Source organism: Alosa sapidissima, chromosome 11, assembly GCF_018492685.1.
Source record: "Alosa sapidissima isolate fAloSap1 chromosome 11, fAloSap1.pri, whole genome shotgun sequence".
Taxonomy (NCBI): domain Eukaryota; kingdom Metazoa; phylum Chordata; class Actinopteri; order Clupeiformes; family Clupeidae; genus Alosa; species Alosa sapidissima.
Genome location: NC_055967.1, coordinates 17,404,623 through 17,419,907, shown reverse-complemented (window position 1 = coordinate 17,419,907; position 15,285 = coordinate 17,404,623). Strand labels below are relative to the sequence as shown.

At 38.9% G+C, this 15,285-nt stretch overlaps 1 protein-coding gene across 2 annotated transcripts in view; it reads right to left on the bottom strand.

The window, feature by feature from the left end:
• ppcdc (phosphopantothenoylcysteine decarboxylase) overlaps positions 1–15,285 on the bottom strand; it is a 36,665-nt gene that overhangs the window by 388 nt on the left and 20,992 nt on the right. The window contains exon 6 of one of the 2 annotated variants that reach the window (XM_042110332.1): positions 7,888–8,008. The exons of the other annotated variant lie outside the window; for it this stretch is intronic. The gene's annotated coding sequence lies outside the window, so the exon portion shown is untranslated. Of the gene's footprint in view, positions 1–7,887; positions 8,009–15,285 lie in introns of those variants that run through there. 2 annotated transcript variants of the gene reach the window in all.

The following is a 15,285-nucleotide window of genomic DNA, read 5'->3' as shown; positions in this document are numbered from 1 at the left end:
TGAGGTGTTAGCAGAATGCGTTGCCAGGTGTCTGGTGACAGTGCTGTGCCACCCCACCCCCACCAGGGCCCTGGATGAGCACACAGACTCACAGAGTTACATCAGCTGAACCGCATGAGAGCTGGGAGATGGCACAGGGGCATTCCTTGGCACCATCTCAGATGTGTGCATGCAAACACACACGTACATGTACACAGGCGTGTGTAAAAGCAGGAAGTGTCAAAGGTGTTTACGTGACAGTTACAGTAAACACACAACAGTCTTTTGGGGGCAAAGACCTGAGTCTGGTTGTTGCTTTAAAACCGACAACTAGTAGCTCTGTGAATAAGATGTACATCCAAAGTAGGGTTCTCTTGGAAATAAGGGTAGAAAGAATCATTCCACGATAAAGAGCAATCCAGGAATATGGGTGTCTCTAAGTGCCTTACTGCTAGCTAGACTTATGCTCAGTATGTAAATAATGGTCATTTATTCAAATCATGCTGAAGCCTGTTCAGGGAAACTTTGTGTGTATTATGTGTGTGTGTGTGTGTTCGGCATGCGCGTGTGTGTGTGCGTATGGTTGTGTGATAGCTGACACGTTACACGTGGTTCATGCAGTTGATGCAACATTTGCTTGTTCAGCACACACAAGTCTATTGTTAGGCAAGGAGAAGAGCAGACTGAGTTTACCATAACTTGATGAAGTAGACATGGGAATCCCTGACTACTAAGCCCTGCCCTGCTGTCCTGTTAACAGGTTTTCAATTATAGCTGAGGTGATGGTCCCTCTCATTGACTTTGATTTTGAATCGGAGAATGGCACCTGTGACAGAGAGCTTGAAAACAAAGCACTCCCTGCAGTCATGTCACACACACACACACACACACACACACACACACACACACACACACTCCCTACAGGCATGTCACACACACACACACACACACACACAGGCATGTCCTCAGAGAGGAAACACCTTTCATTTCCACTTGACTCTCCCTCCTCTCTCTCGCTCTCTCTCTCTCTCTCTCTCTCTCTCTCTCTCTCTCATACACATACTCTAATAAATAATCCTATTCGTCTATCTGTCCCTCCCTCCCTCTCTCCCTATCACTCCCCCTCTCTCTCCCTTCCCCCCTTCTCTCTCTCTTCCTCCCCCCCTCAATCCTTCCTCCCCCCGTTTCTCAATGCGACTGAGCAGCCAATTGCAGAGTGGCAGCTCGTATACTTGGGAGCGGGAGCCAAACAGCATTCAGCACGCACTGCATTCTTCTTTCCTCATTTTTTCCCTCAACTGCAAACAACGCTATAGCAGCTTTGCAAAACAAATCAGGCTTCACATATTCCTTTACTTACCCAGAAGACAATAACAAACAAACACGGCAGATGCAATCGCAAAATCATGCAAAGGTCATTGGCCAGTAACTGTTGTACAATTGAATTTGTGCGTGTTTTGCAAGTCCAGTTGTACAAAATCAATAGCCATCAGCAGCATTTACGATTATAATGATATTAACAAGAAGATGACCCTTCACATAATATTTTCCCTGTTTGAAATTGACCAGGGTTGTGTGGAATGTATTTAAACTTTGTGGAATGAGTTTAATTTAAAATACTTACAAAAACATAGTTCAAATGCATTTAAATGCATGAAATTACTAATCCTTAATGAGTTTGCCACCACTGCTTGTCTAAGCACTGACCAGAGCATGAGATCAAACCCCAGCCTGTGACCATACAGTCAGGCTGCCCTGTTCCATCTCATCTTTAAGCTGTGCACATTGAATACAAGTTATATGATGCCATCCAAACAGGTTACGGTTCAATACATCGCAATGCCAACAAAGTAGATCCTTATATGGTAACCTCTGATTTAGCTTTGACATGACTGGTACACTGCTTCAAGGCAAAAAGAGGTTCCATTTCCAGATAGTTTGACAGACTCAGTTGAGAACTGAGAACACACTAGATTTGCTACTCCATTTAACTCTTTGAAAGGTCGAAGAACCAGCACAAGTCTCTTAGGTTCATTATTCTTGTAATTTTTATGTCTGTTTTAAGCTGCAAGAAGCACCGGACAAGGAGTCATCATTCTTCATCACCATGCATTAAACTATCAGTCTATCAACAACTTTTAAACCATCTACTTTCAACTTTTAAACCATCTACTTTTAAACTATCAACATTAATTAAACTATGCAACCACCATGTCTATCCTATCAACACCTTAGTAACCATCTCTGCATTATCTGTTTTAACAATACATGATCTATTTCATGCACTGGTAATTCCTTGGAATTGCATTCCTAGTTTAAAATGATATTGTTTGTGTGTGGGCTGTTCATTGTTATGAAATTATTTTAACCCAGACCCAGGTACAACTCATAATAATATGAGTTACAATTTGCAATATCACTTGTTCTATGACACAACATATTTTACATGTCTGAACTTAATTACGTTTTTACTACAGTACATACTTCTGGTCTGAAACTCTGTGCCAAGACCTGAGACCACATCAGACACTGAGGTTCGGTTGGGGGCCCAATGCTTCCTGAAGCTCTGGAGAAGGCTGAGGTAAGGGTGTAGTCTGACTGAGACTTTCCATTGACTCAGAGGGTCGCTTGCACACTTAGACTTTCTGGGGGCCGTGGGGGGGGGGGAGGGGGGGCATATTCATTATTACAATGCATGAAAATGCACTGTTCTGTTATCCGAAGTATTCTTCTTCTTCTTCTTCTTCTTCTTCTTCTTCTTCTTCTTCCCACCAAATTTCTGCATCTAATTCAGCTTTAACCGTTTAACGTAGAAACTTCGTTCAAACTTTGTAACGTAGGTCTTGAAAAGGACACATGGGGAATTAATTTTTCACTTTTGTAAACTTTATACTTTTTGAGATATTAATAAAAAACAAGCTTATTTTTCCCATAGACTTAACATGGGCTGATGACATCACAATGGGCTAATTAACTTGATTTGCACCTGTATCAACTTCCAGCTGCTCACTAGGACCCATCAAAGGGCCAGTTAAACTGATTGCACCTGTATCAACTGCTTTCTGCTTAACTAGGCCAACTCTCTCTGTGTCTCTCCATCACTGTAAAAAAAAACTCTCTGCGTTTACTTAAAAAAACAAGTCAACACATTTCACTAGCTTTTTTGAGTAATTTCAACTTGACAGTGAAGAACTCAAATAATCAAGTTAAATCAACAAATGCTCCCAACTTGAAATATCTAGTAAAGCCAACTTAGTATTGTAAGTAAGGTGGACTTACTGTAGTGCCCCTAGAGGCGAAAATTACACCAATGTCCTTGTGCGTTTTCGCAATTAGCTACCATGTCCCTGGACTTCATACGCCAAAGAGTTGTTGAGATGTGAACTCAATTTGTCTATTACAGCACCCCTAGAGGCCAAATGAGACCACATTCCTTCCATGTCCTCACAATCAGCTACTTTGTCTCTGTATTAAGTTTGGACTTTATACATCAAAGCGTTGCTGAGATACAAGCTCACTTCCTGTATTGCAGTGCCCCCTATAGAGGCAAAATGATGCCAATTTCCTATTGAGTCATCACAATCAGATACCAAGTACCTGTACCAAGTCTGGACTTCATACATCGCCATATTTGATTGGCTGTCATGGGCCAATAAAGTGGAATTTGAAAAATCTGACAAGTATCTTTTGTGCAGCTCGGTCTGAAGATTATCTCCGCCAAGTTCCGTGAAAATCAAATGAAATTTGTGACCGCTGAAACTTTCCGTAGAGTTTGGACCAAATTCAACATGGCGGAGGTCCAATATGGCGGAAAGTGACGGAATAGGGGTCGATGAACTTGGGATGGTCCAAGGATTCAGACGCTACCTCAATTGTGAAAAACAGACAAGAGAGTCAAGGATCATGTGCATGAATTAGGGGTGTAAAGATTAACCGATATGAATCAGTATCCGTTTTTAACGTGTAAGATACGGCTACATCGATTTTATACATCGGAATAAAACTGAAATGAACCGGTCGTTATATCGATTTACTTGTTACGAATCAGTTCACAACCTTTTCTGCTCGCTCAGACTCTCATTTACGTTCCAAGCAGCGCGTTCATCCCACGTCCGGTTTTGAAACTATACGTGGCACGGAATTGTGGGTAATGCAGTTCGTTTTTGGCTACATTCATTGCCCAAAGTTGTCAAATGACCTCATTACCCATATATTTACTGCAACTTAAGCACGTGACAACTCGCACTCGGTCGTTTGTTTTACAGTTTTTACTCTTTTGTTTTTCAAAATTAAACACTAAACAGCAACAATAGTCTGTAGAGTATAGTCTTACGTTTGATGAAGGGATTTCCTTAATGTTAAATAATAATTTGGCCCTTGCTAAAACGATGCACAAATTATTAGCCAATTATTTTGTTCATATTCACTCAGACTTGTGGCATTATAGGTTTCTGCATTAGGTCTACCGTTGGAACAAAATAAACCCAGAGAGTTCATTGATATGTAGGCCTATTTTATTCTTGTAGGCTATATGAGAAAAGGCCAAGAGTGTCTTAAGCACTGTTTTATTTTATTTCGGTATTATCTTACCTCAACAAGGCTACAGCTCCATGAAAACAATCAGATATAACTATAAAATCTATAAAGTCTATAAAAAAATGTTGTATTTGGCTGCTGTGTTTGACTGAAATGTAGACTATTCTTTTTTCATTTCAATACAGTATATGAAACAAACCTCAGTTTAGATAATCATATTCACACATTTTTTTGCCTAATTGACAACCATGACCATGATAACTGATAATATAAAACTAGACTGCATTTCCGGCGGGAACAGCGAAAGTGTGCTTGCCCTGGTCTGGTCACCAACGTGAGCAGACAGTGACATACGCTATGCTGAACCTGGCTTGATCCAAGCATTCTAACAGTTCCTTTCAGTGTTGGAGCCGTGGCAATACCTCAAAAGCTCTATTCAACTATTGCCTTGCGGGGTGAATGCGGTTCGTTGGATTTTACCTGTGGCCTGCCTTCGAATTTAGCTTCTATGACTAAAATCAAATCAATAAAATAAAACAACAGCAGTGATTGGCTGAAAAATAAATAATATCACGCGTCTTGCACCTCTCAAACTGGGCTATCAGGTAACCTAGAGAAAATTTTGAAATTATGAAATATGACTAAGGCATTAAAATGCTGCTTGTTTGTCAGGATACTTTTTCACTGATTTATTTTAAAAATATGAGCGTAAATGTTATATATTCCATCCCCTAATTCTGTTTTACTGGTTTATTTGACAAATAATCTATATGGATTTGCTCTATAAAGACCTTATGTCTGTTTGGGATTGTTTTGAGAGCCTATTGATGTATCTCAGAATAAAGGAATGTCCACAACATTAGTGATGTTTTTTTTTGTGTGTGTGAATGTATTTTACTTAACTCATTGAATGTAGCTGGATACTCATGAACGCATGTCTCTAATAGCCACAATAGGAGTAATTTTTGCAACACCGTATTTTGTGTGGCCCATAACGACCCAGTGGATCATGAAAATGTGCCAAAATTCACATTCCTTGCTTGTTGTTGGTACATTAAAGGTCTCATCTCATCGTTTTTTCATTAATTTTGCCATGGTCTCTAGTATTAATGAATGCCCTGTGAGCCGGTTTTGGTGAAAAAAATGCTCTCCTGCGTCTATTTCATGCTGTTCTAGTTTGGTGGGGAAGGTGGGAGGGGAGGAACGACAGGATTTGCCTCTTGCTCATGAATATTCATGACATGTTAATGACTTCGCCTTTGATTGGCTAACAGTACTGTGACGCTCCCTCCAGTGCGTCCTCCTCATCCGATTCTGCCTGTGCTATGCTCCATATTCAACTTTACAGTGCTAAAACCTGGCTAGAACTCGAGTCAAAACTGTTGCACAAAATGTCTTCGGAGATACAACTTCATGTGTTTGATCCTAGTATCCGAGTAGGAAGAAGAACCGCTTCCTGATTGTTAGTCGGTGAATGTTGGTTTAATAGAATGGTAACAATTGCATGTCAGCTTAAAATTTCTCCTAAAAGAGGTAAACGTTTGTGGCAATCGTCATCTTGCATTCAAGTAATAAACAGTTGGAAACGTTTTAAAATAAAGACCTATTTCTTTACACAGTCAAAAGTCTTTGCAATCTTCCTAGTAGATATTTTACTTCACAACACAGGTTATAAGCACCCTAAATGCAGTTCAGCCACTGACCTAGCCTGCTAATTGTATGCTATCGGAATAGATAGTTATGGTTTGAATTCCATGATACTATCATTGAAAGACCACTTGGTCATAGCCCAATATATAGATAGATCTAAATGCAAACACACTTACCTACTCCTAGCTATATTTCGCTGGAATTGCACCAGAATGCCTATAGAAGCAGAGAACGTGTGCTGCAAGACTTCTCCAGTAATGAGAACTATGGCTTTGATAGCCTACATTGGCAGAGGTTAGCCTACTCAAGTTGTTTTCTGTCACGTATGACCCTTAGGAAAAAGTACTACAGGAGTCTTATAGTATAAGACTACTATAGAAAAACTATAGCAGTTATAGGATATTATAGAGTTATTACAGTATGTCCCAAAATACATATTCCTATAAGATTACTGTAATATTTTGTCCCAAAATACTATAAGATTCCTATACTACTTTTTCATAAGGGGATTGCTCATGTGGTCAACACCAGTACCCCTGTTGTCTGTATGACTCTGTACCCAGGATTAGAACCAGTCTGCCTTAACATAATGTACTCCCTTCAAAATGCACTAAACATTCGACTACGGCCCCCTGTGAGACAGAAGATATGAAAGGTAAGATAAACCTTTAGCCTAAAAGGGACAAAAACTGATGCAACTCCTAAAACGAATATACAAAACAGGTCAATTTTCAATAAATAGCTTTATTATATTTAGATACAGCAGTGGTACTCAAAGTGTGTTCCGCAAGCTCTCTCAAGTGTTCCACAAGTAGATGTGGTAAAATATAATAGATTAGTTGTTTGCAATATTGAGGCAACTTGTATGTAAATCCAAACAGTTCTGCAACACTGATGTAACCTACATACAATATGCCAGTTTAAATCATATGAATCCTCTGACACCATAAGCAAGGTGCAAAGACTAGAAATGTAATGCCAGAGGAATTACAATAGTGGATGGAAAGCTGCTGGGTTAATGTTGGTGGGGAGATTCCTGAAAAAAAAAACATTGCATCACTTCATCTTTGCGTTCATACAAACCCTTGTACCAAAAAACCTTGTGCGTCAGGCATTCTTGAGATATCACACTCAAGGTGGGTTTGGCCTTGACATTTGACTTCATCATTGAGTCCATACAAATGTTCACACCAAATTTGAAGCATGTGCGTCAAGCCGTTCTGAAGTTGTGACACAAGCATGAAAGCTGGCCTTTGGAAAATGTAATTCAGAGTATGCAATGCAAGACTACTGTACCTGCAAAACGGGGCTTTCAGTTGGTGTTGATGACTGCTCATTCTGCAGCCAGCTAACAATTACTTTGTCAACGTTAAAATAATTGAATCAACGTCGCACTGCAACATTTATTCTACATCACTTTTGCACCCTTCATTAATATTAAAGCAACGTTGAAATTCTAACTACAGATCAATGGGATTTCAATGGTATTTCCACTAAAATGAATATTGAAACAATGTTGAAATTACAACCAAACTAAAGATCAACGTGATTTCAGTGCTATTTCAATTGATATTAAACCTCAGTAAACCACTATTAGCCTAATCTGGCAAAATATTGGGAAATTCATATCCTGCTTTATCTACAGCCAGGATAAATTTGGCTAGGCCTAGGTATGTCTTGTTTAGGCTACACAAGCTTGCATAAATAACCATTGACAACTTGTTATCAGTTAAGCAAGTGCATTTATTCACTCTTCATCTAGAAATTCACGTGTACTGTGTTTTCCTGCCATCCATAGCAGTTGCAGTCAGCCTGATCCTTCAGTAGCAGAGTGAAGCGGCACCTAACAGAAATAGAAGGGGGGGCAGCTGTTAGATAAATATGTTCAACTGAGCAACAAACTAACAGCGAAGCCTACAATCAAGTTATTTTACGCCAGTGGTTCTCAAACTTTTTCTTTTATTCCCCACTTAGATCAAGGGGGCATTTTTAAACCCCACCTGTCCCTCATCGCTCTAAGAAAGTGGTAGGTCAAACTTAAAAAATAATGACAAGTTCCAAATATATCCTCGGCAGCAGAGTTAAAATCAGCTGGTGCTGCAGATATAACTAGAAATGATATTCCAAGGAATTACCAGTGCATGAAAATGCTAAAGTTGTGATGTAAAATATCATGTACAGTATAGTTAAAACAGATAATACAGAGATGGTTACTACAGTGATGCTAGGATAGACATGGTGGTTGCATAGCTTAATAAAAGTTGATAGTTTAAAAGTAGACTGTTTAAAAGCTGAATGTAGATGGTTTAAAAGTTGTTGCTAGACAGTAGATAGTTTAAAAGTTGTTGATAGACAGCTAGTTTAATAGATAGTTTAAAAGTAGACCGTTTAAAAGTTTAAGGTAAATAGTTTAAAAGTTGTTGACAGACTGGAAGTTGAATGAATGTTGATATTCAAATAGTTTAATGGCTGTGTATAGGTAGATATTTGACGATAACTGAAAGTTGGAATGGCTCTAATGTTTGCTAGCAGTTATGCTAAGATTTTTAATTCTGCTAACCATGCTACTTAGCTAATGTTTTATAGCAGTGCTAGCAATGCTAACCTGCTAACCATGATACTTAGCTAACGTTTTCTAGCAGTTTAATGAATGTTGATATTCAAATAGTTTAATGGCTGTGTATAGGTAGATATTTGACGATAACTGAAAGTTGGAATGGCTCTAATGTTTGCTAGTAGTTATGCTAAGATTTTTAATTCTGCTAACCATGCTACTTAGCTAATGTTTTATAGCAGTGTTAGCAATGCTAACATGTTAACCATGTTACTTAGCTAACTTAACTACAATTTTCTAGCAGTTTTGCTAAACATGCTAACTATGCTAGCAATGCTAACATGCTAACTATGTTAACCATGTGACTTAGCTAACCAAGCTTATCATTTTTAGTAGTTATGCTAACTATGTGAACTAGTAACTATGTTAACCATGTTACTTAGCTAACTTAGCTAATAATTTTTAGCAGTTATGCTAACTAGCATGCTAACTATGCTAACCATGTTACTTAGCTAACTATTTTTAATAGTTATGCTAACATGTTAGCATGCTAACTATGCTAACCATGTTACTTAGCTAACTTAGCTAATTATTTTTAGTAGTTATGCTAACTATGCTAACTAACATGCTAACTATGCTAACCATGTTACTTAGTTAACCGAGCTAATCATTTTTAACAGTTTTGCTAAAAATGCTAACTATGCTAACCATGTTACTTAACTGACTTAGCTAATCATTTTTAGCAGTTATGCTAACTATGTTAACCATGTTACTTTAGCTAACCTAGCTAATCATTTTTAGCAGTTTTGTTAAAAATTTTAACAATGTTAACATGCTAACTTTGTTAACCATGCTAACTAGCTACAGTGGGTAGGAGTCATAGTTGATGAAGTGTTGACATAGTTGACAAGTTAAAAGTTGTTGATAGACAGCTAGTGAATGTATATAGTTTAAAAGTTGAATGTAGATAGTTTAAAAGTTGTTGATAGACAGCTAGTTTAATAGATAGATAGTTTAAAAGTAGACCGTTTAAAAGTTGAATGTAAAAAGTTCAGTAGTTTAATGGGTTACATTGTTTAACAGTGGATTATTGTAGTGAGGACTTTTATTTTGAAACAGTTTTGGGCAGAGGAAACAGTTGAATAGGATGTGTAGTCTTAATTGACCCAGATTGTATGCTTAAAGCCTGAGGCTGCAGGTGGCCTGAACACCTGCCATAGGATTCTAATTGCTTAACGGCCGTATTATGATGTCACAATCAGCAATGTTAAGTCTATGGGGATTTTTAAAAAGTTTTTCTTTAATAGTTTAAAAAGTATAAAAGTTGAAAAGTCATACCAACCCGATCTGTTTGAAGACCTACGTAACAAAGTTTGAATGAAGTTTCTAAGTTAAACTGTTCAAGAGAAATAGCATACGGAAAAAGTGGTAAGCGGAATAATAATAAGAAGTTGCCTAGGAAGAACAGTACAGTGCATTTTCATGCACTGTAATAAATAAATACATAATGTGCCATTGTAACTTACCTGATGTGTTTAATCCTCTGACTCATGGTATTTTCTTCGGCAAGGAAAGCCCAATTAAGACCTGTTGCTGGTATGCTTGTACAATCTAGTGTGGCTGTGAATGAGCTAACGTCACTAGCGCGACTGATGGGTTTGTAGTCGTTGGAATTACGATCTTTCACAATGTTGTAATTCAATAGTTACGAAACAAACTGCAAATGTCTTTACATGAAAAATTGTCTTTAAAATTGACAAACATCATATGGGTAATTCAAGGCACAAGTCAACCGGGACCAGAAAAGAATTTCTTTTTCGCCATAGACTGCCTCCATGGGACCTATCTTTCAAAAAAAAATTGAACGGCAGTCTATGGCGAAAAAGAAATTATTTTCTGGTCCCGGTTGACTTGTGCCTTGAATTACCCATATGATGTTTGTCAATTTTTCATGTAAAGACATTTGCAGTTTGTTTCGTAACACTCCGATGTCCACTTAATTTGTTTCTTGTTTTAATTTTGGAAATTTGCCTGCCTCTTGTAGGCGTTCATGACTACAACTGACAGCTGTTGACAGTTGGCCTTTGCTAATTTGGCAACCCAAATAGGAGGACGCGCTAGCCCATTATTAATACGCTATTCTAGAATTAATCGTTCAAAACATAAACGAAAATTCCAAGAGATTCCGCCCCGTAACTGATTTTTTTTCATGGGTTTTACGGGGTTTCACAGGTTAGAGTAATGTTGTCAAATAAGCCATTACTTCAATTCATCGTGTTTCCTCACTCTCTGACAACATATGGTCATCATTTTTGGAATGGTTACAGTTTATTTTCCATTATTTCCTACATACTGGACCTTTCCTTGCCGAAGAAAATACCATGAGTCAGAGGATTGTCATGCATTGAAATAAAACAGTTCGACATAATGATTTATGACAGTTTACTTTATTTTTGAATGGATAGCCTACTCTAAAAGCAGCATCAGCATGATAAGTTACTTCCATGAAGACAGCTAGATTCCACGGTCCATTTGAGAGTCAGCCCTATCAATTAAAGAAAGAAAAAGAAAGAAAGAAAGAAAGAAAGAAAGAAAGAAAGAAAAAGAGTAAATTAAATCACTGCTATTGACAAAACTTTATATCAATACTTTCATGAACCATGATCATTGATTGATGTTGACAAACATTAAAAATCCAGAGACAAAATATTAGTGCAATACAGGAAACCATGACCACCTCATGGAGTTGTTTAACAGCAGACTGACAAACATACGTGTGTTAACGTTAGTGGCAGTGATAGCAAACAATCTTTGGTGATAGTTCTACCGTTAGCTAGCTCATGTAACACATTCAGTTAGCTAAATTCAAGTTGTTTGTAACATTAATGTTACCACCAAAAACCACCCAGTAAGTTACATGGCTATAATATGAAGCTACCCTGAATGAATATGTTGTTTGACATGATAATTACCGGTGTGAAGAGACTACTTCGACTGTAGAAGCTATACATTAGCTGACACACATGCTGCACTACCATGAAGCATTTAATTAACGTTAGCATAGCTACCAACCGTCTGCTAACGTTAACCTAGCCAGCTGTTGGTATGCTAATTTTAGTTCGTTGTAAAAGTTTGTTTTGTTTCTGTTCAGCAGTTCATACCCAGTAAACACAGAACTATGTTTTTAAGAGTCTGTCTTTGTGTAGATTTAACATTAACATGAGCAGTAATTGTAAGTTAATGTTAGCTAACGTATAAGTATAGTATAAGTATATATACTTTTTTGATCCCGTGAGGGAAATTTGGTCTCTGCATTTAACCCAATCGGTGAATTAGTGAAACACAAACAGCACACAGTGTACACACAGTGAGGTGAAGCACACACTAATCCCGGCGCAGTGAGCTGCCTGCTACAACTGCGGCGCTCGGGGAGCAGTGAGGGGTTAGGTGCCTTGCTCAAGGGCACTTCAGCCGCGGCCCACTGGTCGGGGCTCGAACCGGCAACCCTCCGGTTACAAGTCCAGAGTGCTAACCAGTTAGCTGACTTGAATGACAATTCTTAACCTGCTTAGGCTGAACGAAATTGGCAGGCAGAATATCCATTCACATCACGAAGGGTATCTCTTTGTGTACTTTTAAAATCCGTCTGAATAATAATAATAAAAAAGTTAAAAGCAGATACATACCTTCCAAAATCGCCTGATTTCCACTGCATGTTGACAGCTGCTGGACTGCATGGACGGTTGAAAGAATAACGATTTCCCCCGAACTCTCAAATAACTATAACCTGACCCTAGCCAGATGAATGTCGTTCCGCTTAGCTCCACCTAGCTTCACTCACATCCATCTGGGACCTCTTCCATTGAGAGCATAGACTGTATATATACACAGTCTATGATTGAGAGTGATTTCTCCAACCAACTTTATGGTTTAGCCAATCAGGACGCAGGGCGAGAGTTTCATAGATGTGACATAGCGTAGAAGCGACTGTGAGTCTGTTATTAGCGTCACGGGTTGGCTTCGATGTGAGTGGTTGAAGTAGCACGTCTATAGATGACGGACAAGTGGCTTATTCAATCATATGCAAGCATTTTTTGATTAGGCCCAGCCTTCTGAAGCAACACTTCAATGGATCGGTTCCAGATGGATGAGTGGAGCTAGGCTGAGCGAAATTCATCTGGCTATTGCCAGGTTAAAATAACTATGCAGCTGTGTTAAAGTTACCCTGGTGCTGGGTAGTGTGCTCACGTCAGGTGGGGGAGAGAAGGGGGGCTGTCCTAAACTATCAACCCAACAAGCTGGGTTACAGAAAATAACCCAACATGAGTAAAAACAACCCCACACAATGACCCAACAGTTTCAACTCAGCGTTTGGGTTGAGAAAATAACCCAGCATTTTTTAGAGTGCATTGTTCCAAGCATGAGGAGAATCCTTCTGCTCTTCCCCCATAATGCAAGACAATGCAAATGGCCTACTAATGCAAGCACGGCACACGCTCCCGAGAACTCTTGAGTTTGCTGCACAGCGTTATCAAAACTGTTAAGAAATGTCATACTTCTTGAGAGAGAAACTCACACGTTCCACTAGCCCCAGAAAACTGAGGAAGTGGTGTTGTGGTCTAGGACAGTGTTTCTTAACTGATGGGTTAGGAACCAAAGGTGGTTAAAAAAAGAAAAAAGGAATGGCCCATTTACAGTTGTGAGAATAAGTTCATGAAACCATGCTAAAGTTGACTAAAAAGGAACCACTAAAAAGATGCCAATCTATAGTGTCACACATGCTGGCTCAAGCATGTGAAACATAAAGGGAGGTCCACGCAAGAGTAACAATAAAGTATATTTATTAAATAACTATAGAGAAGTCAGTATGTGGAAGCTAAAACTAAAATGTAGTGCATAGTGTATAGGGGTATGAGTACAAGTGTTCGATAACATAACATAAGCACTATAACGACGGCCGAGAGGAGAGGGAGCCCGTCTGCATCCTGAGAGCGGGCCGTTTTAACGTCTGGCTCATTAGGACCAATCGACAGCACACCTGTGCACACCTGCACGGCTACAGCCCCCTGCTGGAAGATGGAAATATTTACAGAACAGGGGCGGGGTTTGGTGCAAGTCTGACAGGGTCCTGACAATAGGTATGGTAAAGGGTATGTGATGATGTGGGGGTATTTTAATTCCAAAGGCCAAGGGAACTTTATCAGCATGCATAGTACCCTGGAACCATGAAATAACTAGCCTTAAAAAATAAAAATCTGCCTGCCTCTATGTGAATTTAACATAGGGGTGTGTATACCATTTTTTTTAATTAAGGCATTAGATCATTTCCAAAATATGATTTTTATTCCTCTTTTTAGTCAACTTTAGCATGGGTTCATAAACTTATTCTCACAACTGTAAAATGCTACCCTATAGGCTACCTCCCCTTTCTCTCAAATGAAAAATCCATAATTTAAAAAGGACCTCATACCATCAAATAGTGAATTAAATAAACCAAGCATCCTCTGGATTGTGTGGGGAGCCAAACGTGCATGAGAAACTCAACTTCTCATATGATAGCAGAGGTCACGCAGTCAGTCACAGACACAGAGAGAAAGAAAGAGAGAGAGAGAGAGTGTGTGTGTGAGAGTGTGTGAGAGAGAGAGAGAAAGATAAGGGGGGGGGGAAGCATAGACTAAGATAAGGCAATTCATCCTGCTAACAGAAAAAGCTTGGTCTTCCTGTTCAACGCCTTCAGCTGTGATCCCCTCACTGATAAGATATCTTTATTAAACATTGAGAACACCACACAGCAGTATATGCATTGTGTATGTGTATGCAGTCAGATCTGTATTAATCTATGAATGTGTATGTGTGTGTGTGTGTAAGAGATTGTTTAAACATCTCACTAGCTTCCCTACCATGACAAGAGAAATTTTGTTGAGAAAACACAGTAAGAAGTCAAGAGATAAAGAAAAAGCTGTTGTCATTCCTGTTATTATTATTCTCATGTGACTAGTATGTGTTTGGGGACACAGAGGGCCCTATTTTGCATCCTGGTGCATGGCGTAAAACTCTTTTCCCACCCAGCGCAAAGTATATTTTCTTATTTTGCATGTTTATTTTTTAAACAATGCGTCCAGGGGTGTGGCAATTAACAACCTAGGGAGTGGCCTGGTGCATTGTCTAAAAATACGCCAAGAGAAACTTGGTCAGAACAGAAGTCTATGGCGAGTTGTCGCATTGTCAACAGTCATATTGACGGGTGCACAACGCACCATCCTTCTATCCTCCATGAACGCGCACCAGCGCACATCCATGTAAAACATTTGAAATTACACGATTAGGCTACAATGGGTAACATAATTAGAATAAAGATATTACGAAATACATCTCACAATGCATTTGCAAATTGGTAATGACGCTTAAAAGTGATTAGGCGAGAGCACAGCTGAAGCCGCACCATCAAGAGATATAAGCAACTCCTCTGCAGGATAAATGTTGTTTTTATTCAGTCATTCGAAAAATATTAGGGTAAGCTTTTTCCAGCCTACGTTTTCGATTGATAACCTATTGTCAGCCAATAG